The following is a 15,224-nucleotide window of genomic DNA, read 5'->3' on the forward strand; positions in this document are numbered from 1 at the left end:
TTCTGTAAATCTATCACAGTAAATGTATTTTGTCATTAATTCAGCTAAATTTACCATTTCTAACTGAGCAGAGACAGCTTATTGCTTACCAACATTCATTTTCCCTTCTTGGGCAATGTACCCAGCTAGGAAAAGCAACATTTCCTCACTTTAGTCAATGAAACATAATTTGGTGAATGTTTTTAATGCCTAATGTTCCTTTGCTCTTACCTTTTACTTCCTAGCTGTCTTAATAGCTAGAGTTCCAGCAGTTATCTTTGAACCATGTCTACCTTTTAGAATAGGATGGTAAGAGTACAAGAACGAAGGGAACTGGGATTCTGATGGAATTCCTGAGTATCTACTTTTATGTGAGAGAGCAATAAATCCACGTCTCCAAGTCACCATTACTTCATGTTTTCTGTTCTCTGTAGTGGAAAGTAGTCTCTTCTGATAAGCCAAGCTAAAATTTAGCAGTTTTTCATCAGCACAAAAAAGTTTTATGGCTTTCTGTTGCTTGTTATAAAAATCTAGCCAGTTGTGCTCCTTCCAGGGTATCATACAGTGAAACCGTGTTGACTAATTCAGGTACACGATTTTCTAGAGTCTAATGGGAATAGAGCATTTGTAGGAAATGTGACACCATGGTGCCCTCGATGTTACAGTTATCATTGTCCTAGTTTTAATTCACATGGTGTGCGCCCAGAGTGGTTTAGTATTGTTTCCTGTAGATGAAATTAAATACAAAACACAAAAATACCTATTAGGTAATTCCATGACATGTGAAAAAGAGGATGAAAGAAAAGGAAGAAGTGAGTACTTAGATGAACTTTCAGTAAATAAGAGAGAAAAAAATGACAGAACCCCAAATGTGCAAGTCAGTATTGATATCCAAGAGAAGATCTTTAGCTTAATCAGTTTGGGATGAATCAAAAAATAAATTCCAGAGAACCAACTAATCAATTTACCCACCTTCTGAGACTATGATGCTTTATTAAGTTTATGAGATGATGTAGGTTAGAACCTAAAGTGATTACAAACTTTTGAGATATGGTACAGGCTTATCTAAGTTAGTGAGCAGATGTTTCTAGAAACCAGAAATTTAAAAGAAAATTAACTGTGTCAAAAAAATATGACAGGTCATAAAATTTACCTTCTTAACCATTTTACTTTTGGTTTGACTGGAGGTTGAACTCAGGGCCTTGTGCTTGCTAGGCAAGTGCTCTACCACTTGAGCAACTGTGCCAGCCCTTTTTGCACTGATTTTTTTTATTCATTTATTCACATGTGCATAGATTGTTTGGGCCATTTCCCCCCTACCCCTGCCCCCTCACTTTTCCCCCATGCCTCGCTTCCAGGCAGAGCCTGTTCTGCCCTTATCTCTAATTTTGTTGAAGAGAAAATAAAGCAATAATAAGAAAGACAAAGTGTTTTTGCTAGTTGAGGTAAGGATAGCTATACAGAGAGATTTCTAGCATTGCTTCCATGTACAAATGTGTTACATCCCAAGTTGATTCATTTTTAACTGACCTTTTCACTAGTTCCTGATTCCCTTCTCATATTGACCTCTGTCGCTTTAAGGTTTCTGTATTAGTTCCTCTGCAGTGGGGACATTAAACACTTTCATGTTTTGAGTTTCCTACCTATCCCCATACCTCCCGTATGTACTCTCCCCTTATCATGTGACCCAAGTCCAACCACATTACTGTATTTGCCCAACATACAATTTTTGGTCTTCTGAGCCTGGCTAACCTCACTCAGAATTATGTTCTCCAGTTCCATCCATTTACTTGCGAATGATAAGATATCATTCTTCTTCATGGCTAAGCAAAAACTCCATTGTGTATAAATTCCACATTTTCTTAATCCATTCATCAGTAATAGGGCATCTTGGCTGTTTCCATAACTTGGCTATTGTGAATAGCACTAAAATAAACATGGGTGTGCAGGTGCCTCTGGAGTAACTATTGTTGCATTCCTTTGGGTATATCCCCAGGAGTGGGATTGCTGGATCATTATGTTTAGATTTTTAAGAAGGCTGCATATTGTTTTCCAGAGTGGTTGCACTAGTTTGCATTCCCACCAGCAGTGTACAAGGGTTCCTTTTTCCCCATATCCTCACCAACACCTGTTGTTAGTGGTGTTTTGATGATGGCTATTCTAACAGGGGTGAGGTGGAATCTTAGTGTGGTTTTAATTTGCATTTCCTTTATGGCTAGAGATGGTGAGCATTTTTTCATGTGTTTTATGGCCATTTGAATTTCTTCTTTTGAGAAAGTTCTGTGTAGTTCAGTTGCCCATTTCTTTATTGGTTCATTGATTTGGGGAGAGATTAGAGATTATTAACCCTATATATTCTGGTTATCAGTCCTTTGTCTTGTGTACAGATGGCAAATATTTTCTCCCACTCTGTGGGAGGTCTCTTCAGTTTAGAGACCACTTCTTTTGTTGTAAAGTCCCATTTGTCCATACTTTCTCATAGTTGTTAAGCTGCTGGAGTTTCATTGAAGAAGTCCTTGCCTATACCTATTACTTCCAGAATGTTTCCTGCTCTTTCTTGTCCCAACTTCAGAGCTTCGAGTCTGATATTAAGGTCCTTATCCATTTTGAGTTGATACTTGTACGGGGTGATAAACATGGATCTAGTTTCAGATTTTTGCAGACAGATAACCACTTTTCCCAACAACATTTGTTGAGGAGGTTGTCTTTTCTCCATTGTGTATTTTTAGCACCTTTGTCAAAAATAAGGTGGTTATAGTTGTATGGATTCATATCTGGGTCCTCTATTCTGTTCCACTGGTCTTCATGTCTGTTTTTGTGCCAGTATCACGTTGTTTTTACTGCTATTGCTTTGTAATACACTTTGAAGTTGGATATTGTGATACCTCCAGCATTGCTCTTTTTACTGAGTATTGCATAAGCTATTCACTACCTCTTGTGTTTCCAAATGAACTTTAGGGTAGATTTTTCAATCTCTGTGATGAATGTCATTGGGATTTTCATGAGAATTGCATTAAACATGTAGATTACTTTTGGTAGTATAGTCATTTTTACTATGTTGATTCTACCAATCCATGAGCATGGGAGATCTCTCCACCTTCTGTAGTCTTCCTAGGTCTATTTCTTCAGGGGTTTGTAGTTCTTGTTGTGGAGGTCATTCACATCCTTTGTTAAGTATTTGATTTTTTTGAGGCTATTGTAAATGGAATACATATATTTTTCTCAGTTTGTTTGTTATTGGTGTGTAGAAAAGTTAATGATTTCGGTAAGTTGATATTGTATCCTGCCACCTGCTGTAGCTGTTTATGGTGTCTAGGAGTTTTTGGATAAGGTTTTTGGGGTCTTTAAGGTATAGGATCATATCGTCTGCAAATAGGGATATTTTGACAAATTCTTTACCTATTTTATATTCCTTTTATTTCTTCTTCTTGTGTAATTGCTCTGGCTAGGAATTCCAGTACTATATTGAATAGGAGTGGGGATAGTGGGCATCCTTGTCTTGTTCCTGATTTTAGGTGAAATGGTTTCAGTTTTTCTCCAATAAGTACAATGTTGGCTATAGGTTTGTCATATATAGCCTCTACAATGTTGAGGAATTTTCCTTCTATTCCTAGTTTTCTTAGAGCTTTTATTATGAAGTGGTGTTGAATCTTGTTGAAGGCTTTTTCTGCATCTATTGAGATGATCAAGTGGTTTTTGTCTTTGCTTCTGTTAATGTGGTGTATTACATTTATTATTTTTGTATGTTGAACCACCCTTGCATCCCTGGGATGAAGCCTACTTGGTCATGGTAAATGATCTTTCTGATGTGTTGTTGGACTTGGTTTGCCATTATTTTATTGAGAATTTTTGCATCGATGTTCATTAAGGAGATTGGCCTGCAGTTCTCCTTTTTGGAGGTGTCTTTGCCTGGTTTTGGGATAAGTGTAATACTGGCTTCATAAAATGAGTTAGGCAGTTTTCTTTCCCTTTCTATTTCATGGAACAGTTTAAGGAGGGTTAGTATCAGTTCTTCTTTAAAGATCTGATAGAATTCAGCAGAGAATCCATCAGGTCCTGGACTTTTCTTTTTGGGGAGATTCTTGATTGCTTCTTCAATCTCATTTTATGTTGTAGATCTATTCAGTTTATTAATATCCTCTTGGTTCAGTTTTGGATGATCATATGTATCTAGAAATCTGTCCATTTCTTTAAGATTTTTGAATTTATTTGAATATAGTTTCTTGAAGTAGTCTCTGATGATTTCCTGGACTTTGATGGTGTTTGTTGTTATTTCCCCTTTTGCATTCTTGATTCTACTAATTTGGGTTTTTTTCTCTCCTCATTTTAGTCAAGTTTGCCAGGGGTCTGTTGATCTTGTTTATTTTTTCAAAGAACCAACTTTTTGTTTCATTAATTCTTTGTATGGTTTTTTTTGGTTTCTATTTCATTGATTTCAGCTCTTATTTTATTATTTCTCTCTTTCTATTTGTTTTAGTATTTGCTTGTTCTTGTTTTTCTAGGAGCTTGAGATGTATCATCAGGTCATTGATTTGGGATCTTTCAGTCTTTTTAATATATGCACTCATGGCTATAAACTTTCCTCTCAGGACTGCCTTTGCTGTGTCCCATAGGTTCCGGTAGGTTGTGTCTTCATTTTCACTGACTTCAGGACCTTTTAATAAAACTGAGTTATTCAGTTTCCAGCTGTTTGCATGTTTTTTTGTCTTTACTTCTGTTGTTGAGTTCTAGTTTTATTGTATTGTGATCAGATAGAATGCATGGTATAATTTCTATTTTCTTATATTTGCTGAGGCTTGCTTTGTGCCCTAGGATATAATCTATTTTGGAGAAGGTTCCATGGGCTGCTGAGAAGAATGTATATTGTGTAGAAGTTGGATGAAATGTTCTGTAGACATCAAGTAGGTCCATTTGATCTATTGTATATTTTAGATTTAGGATTTCTTTATTGATTTTTTGTTTGGATGACCTATCTATTGATGATAATGGAGTGTTAAAGTCTCCCACAACCACTGTGTTGGAGTTAATATAAGCTTTTATGTCTTTCAGGGTATGTTTGATGAAATTGGGTGCATTGACATTGGGTGCATATAAGTTGATAATTGTTATTTATTTCCCCTTTTATTAGTATGGAATGTCCTTCTTTATCTTGTTTGATCAATGTAGGTTTGAAGTCTACTTTGTCAGAGATAAGTATTGCTACTCCTGCCTGTTTTGGGGGGGCCATTGGCTTGGTAAATCTTCTTCCAGCCCTTCATCTTAAGCCTATGCTTATTTCTGTCAGTGAGATGGGTCTCCTGTAAGCAACAAATTGTTGGATCTTCCTTTTTAATCCATTTCATCAAACGGTGCCTTTTGATGGGGGTATTAAGTCCATTAACATTAAGTGTTAGTACTGATAGGTATGTGGTGATTCCTGTCATTTTGTTGTCTTAGTTGTTTGAAGGTTTGATTGGGTGTACCTAAGTTGAGGTTACTGTCTACTTTCTTTCTTTTTCTTTTCCTGTAGTTTGGTGCTGCCAGCCTTTTCATGGTTATGTTGGGTTTCACTTTCTGTGTGCAGAATCCCTTGAAGAATCTTTTGCAGTGGTGGCTTTGTGGTCCCATATTGTTTTAGTTTCTGTTTATCATGGAAGACTTTTATTGCTCCATCTATTTTGAATGATAGTTTTGCTGGGTAGAGTATCCTGGGGTTGAAGTTATTTTTATTCACTGCCCAGAAGATCTCACCCTACGCTCTTCTTGCTTTTAATGTTTATGTTGAGAAGTCTGCTGTGATTTTGATGGGTTTACCTTTGTATGTTATTCTATTCTGTTGGATTGGCCTTCCGCTTTGTTTTGCAATTCTGTTTTGTTCTTTTTTCTGAAGTTTTCCATAACCTGAGTCATTTCCTCTTTAATGTTGTCTATTTTTGTCCTAAGTTCATTTATCTCTTTATTAATCAGGTTCTTTGTTTCACTTTGGTGTTTATACAGTGCTTCTATGGTTTCTTTTATTTCTTCTTTTGCTTCTCTATTTTTGTTGTCTTGGAATTTCTTGAGTGTCTCCTGTACATTTTGGTTGACCATTTCCAACATCATCTCTATAAAATTCTCACTGATTACCTGTAGTATTTCTTATTTTAGATTATTCTTGTGAGCTTCATTGGGTTCTTTGGCATAGTTTATCTTCATTTTGTTGGAGTCTGGATCTGAGTATTTGTTTTCTTCATTTCCCTCTGGTTCCTGTACCAATTTTTAGCTGTGGGGAAACTGGTTTTCCTGTCTTCCCGTCATTGCTCTTGGTGTTGTTATTGTCCCTGTACTGTGTGCAATTAAGTATTATCTAGCTTGTAGTAATAACAATGATGATATTTAGAATGGAAGGGTGAGAGGAATGGAAAGCAAAGAAGTTAAAGAAAAAGAGAAAAACAAGTAAACAAGTAGAAAAAACAAAACAAAAAAACAAAAAATGTTTCAAAGATATAAACAGGTTGATGGTGTACTAATCAACAGTTAGCTGAACAGGCATTAGAGAGACAGAAAGAGGATTGAATAAATAAATAAATAAATAAATGAAAGAAAAAAATCTCCAAGTTCAAATGCAATAAAGTTTCAGTCTTAATAATTTTGGTGTTCGTCCCTCAGCCTCCAATCCTGGAGATGGTGTGTCAGAAGTAGTTCTACCATTTTCTCATCAAAGGGGAAAAAACAAAACAAAACAAAACAGCACAAAACAAAAAAAAACCCACAAAGTGTCCCAGTTCAAATGCAATACAGTTTCAGTAAGTTTTTCAGCTTGCAGGTGTAGTTCAGTTGTTGTCTCATCAAAGGAAGAAAGAAAAAAAAGAGTCTGTAGACAGTTCTGTGAATGGCCATCTGAAGCTGTGGCTCACCTGCCCACTGCTGTCCACTTGCTGTTGCTGGAGGCATTATTTATGCTGATCCCTGGGATGAGCTTAACACTCACCTGGCCCTGCAGGCTTTGTTTTCTCAGATTTCTCTTGTGCGTGAGCCACTGCTACAAGCTTTCCCCTTTCCAAGCACACTGGGGGAGGTGACACTGCACCAGCTTTCTCGGGCCTGCATGTTTATTTACAGTTCATGTGGGAAGTGGGCCTTCCCCCCTCTCCTGTAGAGTTTTCCTCCCACTGCCTCTTTTACAAGCTTTTCTGCTCCTGATTGCTGGGCATGTGCTGCTGCTCCTGCAGTCCAATTTGTTTATTTACAGCTCACATGGGAAGTGGGCCTTCACCCTCTCCTGTGGAGTTTTCCTCCCACCACCACTTTTACAAGCTTTCCCACTCCTGGTTGCCTTGGCATGTGCCACTGTTCCTGTCTTCTCCAGCTGGCTTGTTGTGAGGGATTTCCCCTCCCCCTCTCTTTTGTGCTCGGGGTGCCCCACCCTCTTTGCTACATATCTTTTTGTTGTTATTGCTTATTACTCAGTTTTTTTTTCTTTTTTCCCTGGGTGGGGGTTGGTCTGTCCAGGGGGCTTGCTGATCTGGCCCAGGGTTGTCTGTGGGAGTCCCATGTGCAGCTTAGCTCACCTTGTGGTCTGCATCTTCCCAAGCCGTTTGGGTACTGCCGTCTGGCGGCAGCATGGGAGCCCTCCTGGTTTCTTCATTTAATGTGAAGTGGAGATGCTATGCACAGACTGGAGGTATGGAGGACTCAAAGTTTTACCTCTTCTCAGTGGTTTTTCCTGTAAGGTGTATCTCCAGCATCTCTCCAAGATTTTACTTTAGGAGGCATGCTTTCTGCTTCCTCCCTCTAGCCACCATCTTCTTCAATGGCATTCTTCACAGAAATCAAGAAAACACTCCAACAATCTTCACAGTTTTCAATTTTCTTGATTTCTTGCACAGCTCCACAGCCAGATTGTGGAATTTTTAACTTAACAATAGCATCCACACAGATTAGATTCTTAATTTTCCAGTAACTTGTGGGCCACAGATTCTACAGGATTCTTACTCAGATCTCAAGCAGTGGCATCCATCAGTGGGCGTTTAGCGCAGCCAAGTGACAGGCTGGCACCAGGGCTCAGCAACAGGGAGGCGCCGGCTGATGCAGGGAGAACTTTGGAGCTCAGAGCAGAACCACCCTTTGCTGGCCAGTCACGTCTCAGCCTTTAGCTTTCTGATGCTGGCTAACTTTACTTAAGATGATGTTTTCCATTTCCATCCATTTACCTACAAATGACAGAATTTCATTCTTTTTTATGGTCAAATAAAATTCTATTGCATATAAACACTACATTTTCTTAATCATTCATCAGTTGTGGGGCATCTTTGCTGTTTCCATAGCTTAGCTAGTGTGAATAATGCTGCAATAAGCATGTGTGTGCAGGTGCCTTTAATGTAACCTGCCTTACATTCCTTTGGGTATATCCCTGGGGTGGTATTGCTGGATCACATGGCAGTTCTAGTTTTCATTTTTTGAGGAGCCTCCATACTCTTTTCCCTAGTGGTTGTACTAATTTACATTCTCATCAACAGTGTATGAGGGTTCTTTTTTCCCCACATCCTCACCAACATTTGTTATTTGTGTTCTTGATAGTAACAATTCTAACAGGAGTGAGGTAGAATCTCCTTTATGACCTGGATGTTGATCATTTTGTTATGTGATTTTTAGCTATTTGCGATTATTTCTTTGAAAAAGCTAAGTTCAGTTCATTTGCCCATTTCTTCCTTGGGTCATTGATTTTTGGGGGAGTTTAGTTTTTTGAGCTCCCTTTATATTTTAGTTATTATTCCCTTGTCAGATATATAGCTGGCAAAGATTTTTCTATCATTGTGTGGGCTGCCTCTTTAATCTAGTGATCATTTCTTTTGTTGTGCAGAAGCTTTTTAGGAAATAACTAGGAATAAACACAAAGGAAGTGAAAGACCTCCAAACGGAAACTATAAACCATTGAGGAAAGAAATCAAATTCTACAGAAGATGGAAAGATTTCCCATTCTCATGGATTGGCAGAATCAATATTGTAAAAATGGCTCTGTTGCTAAAAGGAATCTACATATTCAATGTAATCGCCATCAAAATTCCTATGACATTTATCACAGAGAATGAAAAATCAACACTAAATTTCATTTGAAAGCACAAAAGACCACAAATAGCCAAGTCACAATACCCAATTTCAAACTATACTACAGAGCTGTGGCAGTAAAACCAGCATGGTACTGACATAAAAAAAGACATAAAGACCAATGCAACAGAATAGAAGACCCAGACATAAATCCATGCAGCTATGCCCACCTGATTTTTGACAAAGGCACCCAAATCATATAATGGAGAAACTATAGCCTCTTCAACCAATGTGGCTGGGAAAACAGGCTATCTGCATGCAGAAAACTGAAAAAAAGATAATCCTTCTTTTAAAAGGCTGAATGATATTCCATTATATTGATATACTCAAATTTGTTTATTCATTTATCCCTAAATAAAACATTTAAATTGCTTCAGTCTCTTGATTACTGTGAAGAGTGCTGCTATAAACATGGATGCAAATATTTCTTTGAGATCCTGCTTCCAGTTATTTTGGATATATATCCAGAAGTAGGATTGTTGAATGGTATGCATAATTCTACTTTCAATTCTTGAGGACACTCCATGCTGATTTCAGAGCAACTGCACCATTTTATATTGCCACCAACAATACACAAGGATTCTCTTTTCTCTACATTCTCACCAACACTTGCTATCTTTTATCTTTTTAGTAATAGTCATTCTAACAGGTATGAGGTAATATTTCATTGTGGCTTTTATATATTTATTAAGGTTTCCATCATTATAATAAAGATATAATATAACCAAATTATGAAGAGGAAGGGTTATTTTGGCTCACAGTTTCAGAGGTTTCAGTTCATTATCTGTTAACTCCTCTTGTTTGGGCTTATGGTGACACATCATTGTGGGGAGTGCATGGTGAAACAAAACCACTTACTTCATGGCCAGGATACAAAAGAGAGAGAGGAAATGGCTGGAGTCTCTTTACTATCCCCTTTGGGGACATGCCCCCAGTGACTCAAAGACCTCCCAATAGGCCCCACCTCTTAAGGTTTTCACCATCTCCGAACAGTGCCAAGCTAGGGACCATGCCTTTAACATATGGGCTCACTGGTGGCAGCAGGGGGGGAACACTTAAGATCCAAACTATAGCAATATGTACTTCTATAATAATTAGTGATCTTGAGTACATTTTTATGTTTTTGATCATTTGTATGTCTTCTTTTAGAAATGCCTGTTCAAGTTCTTTGCCCATGTTAAAATCAGGTTATTTGGGTGTTTTTGACCTTGAGTTACAGAAAATTTTTTTGTATGTTTTAGATATCAATGCTTTGATAGTAATCTTTTAATATAGATTGATGATTTATAAATATTTTCTTCCATGTGATAGTTTTCCTTTTCTTTCTGTTGATCTTCTTTGATGGGCAGAAGTGTTTAAGTTTAATGTAGTCTCATATGTCTATTTTTACTTTTGGTTATCATATCCAAGAAACAAGTGTCCCCCTATGCTTTACCCTAGAAGTTTAATAGTTGTACGTCTGAATTTAATCCATTTTGTGTTAATTTTGCGGATGATATAAGGTAAGGTCCCAACTCCATTCTTTTCCATGCAAATGCCCAGTTTCCCAAGTGTCATTATTAAAAATATTGTCCTTTCACCATTGTGTTGTTTTGGTACCCTTCCCAAAGATCATTTGACAATATTCTTAATGAATCATTGCTGGGGCTGCTTATCCTCTTGCTTGGTCTTTACATTTGTCTTTACAACCAGACCATACTGTTTTGATTGTTGTAGCTTTATAACATTTTTTTTAGTAAAGTGGGAAAGTTTATTGAGATTAAAAAGTAGCAAAGAGTAGAGCTTCCAGAGCTGGGAGGGGTCACAAGAGAGAGAGAGAGTTCCCTATCATGTTTTAAAATCATGAAGTGCGAAACCTTCAGCTTTTTTTTTTTTTTACCCAAAATTGTTTTGGTTATTCCTGGTGCCTTGAGATTCCACCAAAATTTTAGCATTTTTTTCTATTTCTGCAAAATTCCTTTGGGATTTTAATAAGGATTGCATTGAGTATATTGATCGCTTTAGGTCATATGGACATAAAATAATGTTAGTCTTCTAATCCATAAACATGGGATGTTTTGTAATTGTTTGTATCTCCTTTAATTCTTTAACAACTTTGGTTAAATTTACTCCTACATATTTTACTTTTTAAGTGTTATTATATATGGGTTTATTTCCTTAATTTCCTTTTTATTTGTCCATTGTTAGTGTATAGAAGTAGAACTGATTTTTGCATATCTAATTTGAATCCTGCTATTTTGCTGAATTTTTTATTAGTTCTAAGTCTCTGTCTCTCTGCCTCTGTCTCTCTCTTTCTCTCAGGGTGTGTGTGTGTGTTCTATAGGGTTTAGAATCAAGAAAATTTTGAGTAAATTACATTACAAAGACAGTAGCAGATCATTGATTTACTTGCAATTGTCCATTTCATTGTAAATCATTTCAGCAAGTATTTATTGAGTACTGATGATTCTCAATACTGGGAAACTGATGGTTAACCATTCACATGAGATTCTTGCTCTCATGGAGCTGATATTTTAGGGAATGACAGAAAGAAGACAGATAAACATGTGAAACATTCATTAGTGATAAGTTTTGAAACTGACAAAAGTGGGAGCATTAGAAAGAACTTGACTACAGGAAGGTCTACTATATATGACACATCTAGGGAAAGTCTCTCTAACGGTCCAACATTCAAAGTTTTAGCTAAGTGAGGGATATAAGCAACCACTCAAAGTAGAGTAGCATTCTCAGTGAGAGGAGCAGCTAGTGAAAGACCTGGGTCAGAACAACTGGATAACAACTGGCTGGGTAACTGTGAAGGAGGAAGAGCATTTCAGGGAAGAAATTGAGAGGCAGGTAGGGACCATAGTGTCTAGGTCTTTGAAGAGACAGAACAAGTTTGGATTTTATTTGAATAAGAAGCTACTGGAGGGTTTTATGAAGGAAAAAAGTTGTTTGTATTTCAAAATGATCACCCTGGCTGCTGTGTGGGACATGGACTATAGGTGAGGAAGTACGGAAATGAGGAGTTTACTTTGGAGGTTATTTTATCCTAAGTGTGAGAAGATGGCACTTTGGAGCTTTGAATGTGCTTTTTAAAAAAATTAATCTGTACAAAAATAATCATGCTGGGTGTGCTTTACTACTGACACAATATATGAAAAATATAAGTATTTAGGATTTCAGGGCTACTTTTTTCAAGGAGATGGCAGTCTAGGAATAGTGACCAGGAAAGTGGAATTTTAGTGACCAAAATTCCAGAGTCTGGAATTTTGTTAATTAATGTTTGTGGGAGAGAAAGTCAGTTTTTGTGCCTTTTTTCAATCATGAATTTAATGTGTTGTAATTCATTGGTAAAACTTAAGGAGTCTTATAATCTGCATAAGAATAATAAAGAAAAACAGCAAACAATCTGATTTTCACTCAAGGCTGTTCTGGAAGAGTAATTTGGTATGGAGACGTTATTAAAGACTCACACACATAGGATCTTTGTTAACCCAGTTGTAAACTTCTGTCTCAGCTGAGATTTTTCTCAGGTTCGTTTTGCCTCACAAATCCTGTCCCACATGTCAAATGGAAGTGAATTTGTGCTGTGTCATTTAATCTGAATGAGTTCAAATAAACTGGTGTACTTAAAAGGAATAACATTGGAAATGTCCACAGATTTCTACAAGGAAAGAAAGTTTCCCTAATCCATTTCACAATGATCTCTTCCTACTAGTTCTCAGTATATAAAAGGAAAATTGAGTGTTAATGCAGATTGAGTATTCCCTGGTTGGAATGCTACATAAATTTCTGTGTACTTACCAGGGTATTGTATCTGGATTCCTAGTGTGTTCACCTGTTTTCATCACAGATGCTAATGTTGGCTACCCAGCTAAAATATTTCTTGGTTTTCTTCACTATAAAATTAATATTTTAGATGCTTGAAAACAATGAACAATCTCTGGGGAGGCACTAAAGGTCATGGTCTTCATCAAACTCCAAATACAGTAGATTTAGCTCTAACTAATGATTCTTTCCTGAACCATTCCTCACTGTGGTGGTCAAAAAGTCAGGATTTCCCACCTCACTCTATCTTCACACTCATTGATTGGCCTTCCATCGAAAAGAAGAGCTCTTCTTTTGCCACTGAAAATATTATATTAATATGGACTTGTGGGTTCCTGTTTTATTTATTGGGTTATAATCCATTATTATCCAATTGTCCTAGATTCAGTCAATGGGAGCCTCTCTAAGCAAGCTCTTGTGATTTTGCTTTTTTGAGGTGCACATTTTAAAACTTTTAATTTTAGAATAATTTTACAGAAAGTCTACAAAGATAACAGAGGGAACTCTTACATATCCTGCCCTTATTTTCTCTTATCATTACCATGTTATATTACTAGGGATCACTTGTAACAACTAAGGAACCAATGCTGTCTGTTACTATTAACTGATCTCCATACTTTATTTGGATTTTACAAGTTCTTTTCCTAATGTGCTTTTTCTGTTCTAGGATCCCATTTAGGATACATTGTATTACTTGTCATATTTTTATCCTTTCCTGCTCTGTGACAGTTTCTCAGACTTTGTGTTCTGAAAATTGAGAGTTTTATCTTGTGTCCTTTTGACATGCTTATTTTTTTATTGTATACTTCTTTCTGGCACAGATGTTTCAACCCAATTTTTTACTTTCCTACTTCAGTTCTGGAATTTGCTATTCCTTCAAGAAGCTCTTGTTTCCTTTAATAGAATATGACATTTAGAAACTAATTTGTGGACACTAAACAGAATTATTGACAGTGGGGTATCAAGTGTCTTTGATTGTAGGCCTATTAGCAGAATTAGCAGATAGAGATTGGATATAGATTAGCTAAAGGCATAGATGTACATATACATTTACACAGATACCTACAGTGTCAGCCTAATCCAATGGTGCTCTTCCTTGCCTTCCTCTCTTCCATTTCACAACCTCCTTCAACAGTGATGACCAATAATGCCAACAAAATCAACACTTTCTCAGTCATTTGTTCATTTGCTCAATTCTATAATATCCATAAATTTGTTTCAGAATTTCTAGACCAATATCACTACAAAAGCAAACTTACACAAGAGTTCAAGATTTGTTTGCAATGTTCTTTTCTCCATAGACTGAAGGTATGCTATCAAACACTGAGCTCAAGAGGAGGTACATTAATTAGTTCTTTTCTCCTTTTCACTGTAGTTATGTTATTCATTTAAATTGCAAGTAGGTTCATTTGGGTTTTTTCTATTTTTATTAGTATCTATTAATTGACAAAGTAAAGGGTTTCATTATGACATTTCCATACATGCATGTGATGTACTTTGGTCACATTCACCGTTACCCTTTCTTATTGCCTTCCCTCTCCCCCTTTTCCTCTTCCACATTCTTCATAGTTCTCCTTTTACTTTGATGTACTCCCCCCTAAATTCCACATATGAGAGAAAATATATAATTGTCTTTTTGAAACTAATGTATTTTATGTAATATGTTGATCTCCAGTTCCATCCATTTTCCCACAAGTGACATAATTTCATTCTCCTTTGCAACTAAATAACACTCCATGTGTACCTATACCACATGTTGTATTCATTCTTCTATTGATTGGCACCTAGGCTGATTTCATAACTTAGCTATAGGTATTGTGAATAGTGCTGTAATAAACATGCATATGCAGGAATCTCTATAGCAATCTGGCTTTTGATTCTTTTGGGTATATACACAAAAGTGGTATAGCTACATCACACAGCAGTTCTAATTTTGACTTTTTAAGGTACCTACAAATTGATTTTCATCATGTCCAGAATAATTTACATTCCCACCAACTGTGTATCAGAGTTTCATCCCATAAATGTGTACTTGCCAGTATTTGTTGTTTTTTATTTGTGTGACATTAGTCTTTCTGATTGAGGTGAGCTAGAGTCTTAATGTAGTTTTTATTTGCAATTCCCTGATGGCTAAAGATGTTGAACATTTGTTAGGTATTTATTGGACATATGTACTTTATCATTTGAAGAGTATCTATTTAGTTCATTTGCCCATTTATTGATTAGACCATTTGATTTTTTTCTTTCTTTTTAAATTTTTTATATTCAATGTATTTATTGTGAAAATTCCAAGTAGCTTATATTGTACATTGGTTAGATCACCCCCACCATCCCTCCTTCTCCACCCCCTCCCTGACCCACTTTAACAA

The sequence above is a fragment of the Castor canadensis genome, chromosome 13, assembly GCF_047511655.1.
Source record: "Castor canadensis chromosome 13, mCasCan1.hap1v2, whole genome shotgun sequence".
In the NCBI taxonomy this organism is placed as follows: Eukaryota; Metazoa; Chordata; class Mammalia; order Rodentia; family Castoridae; genus Castor; species Castor canadensis.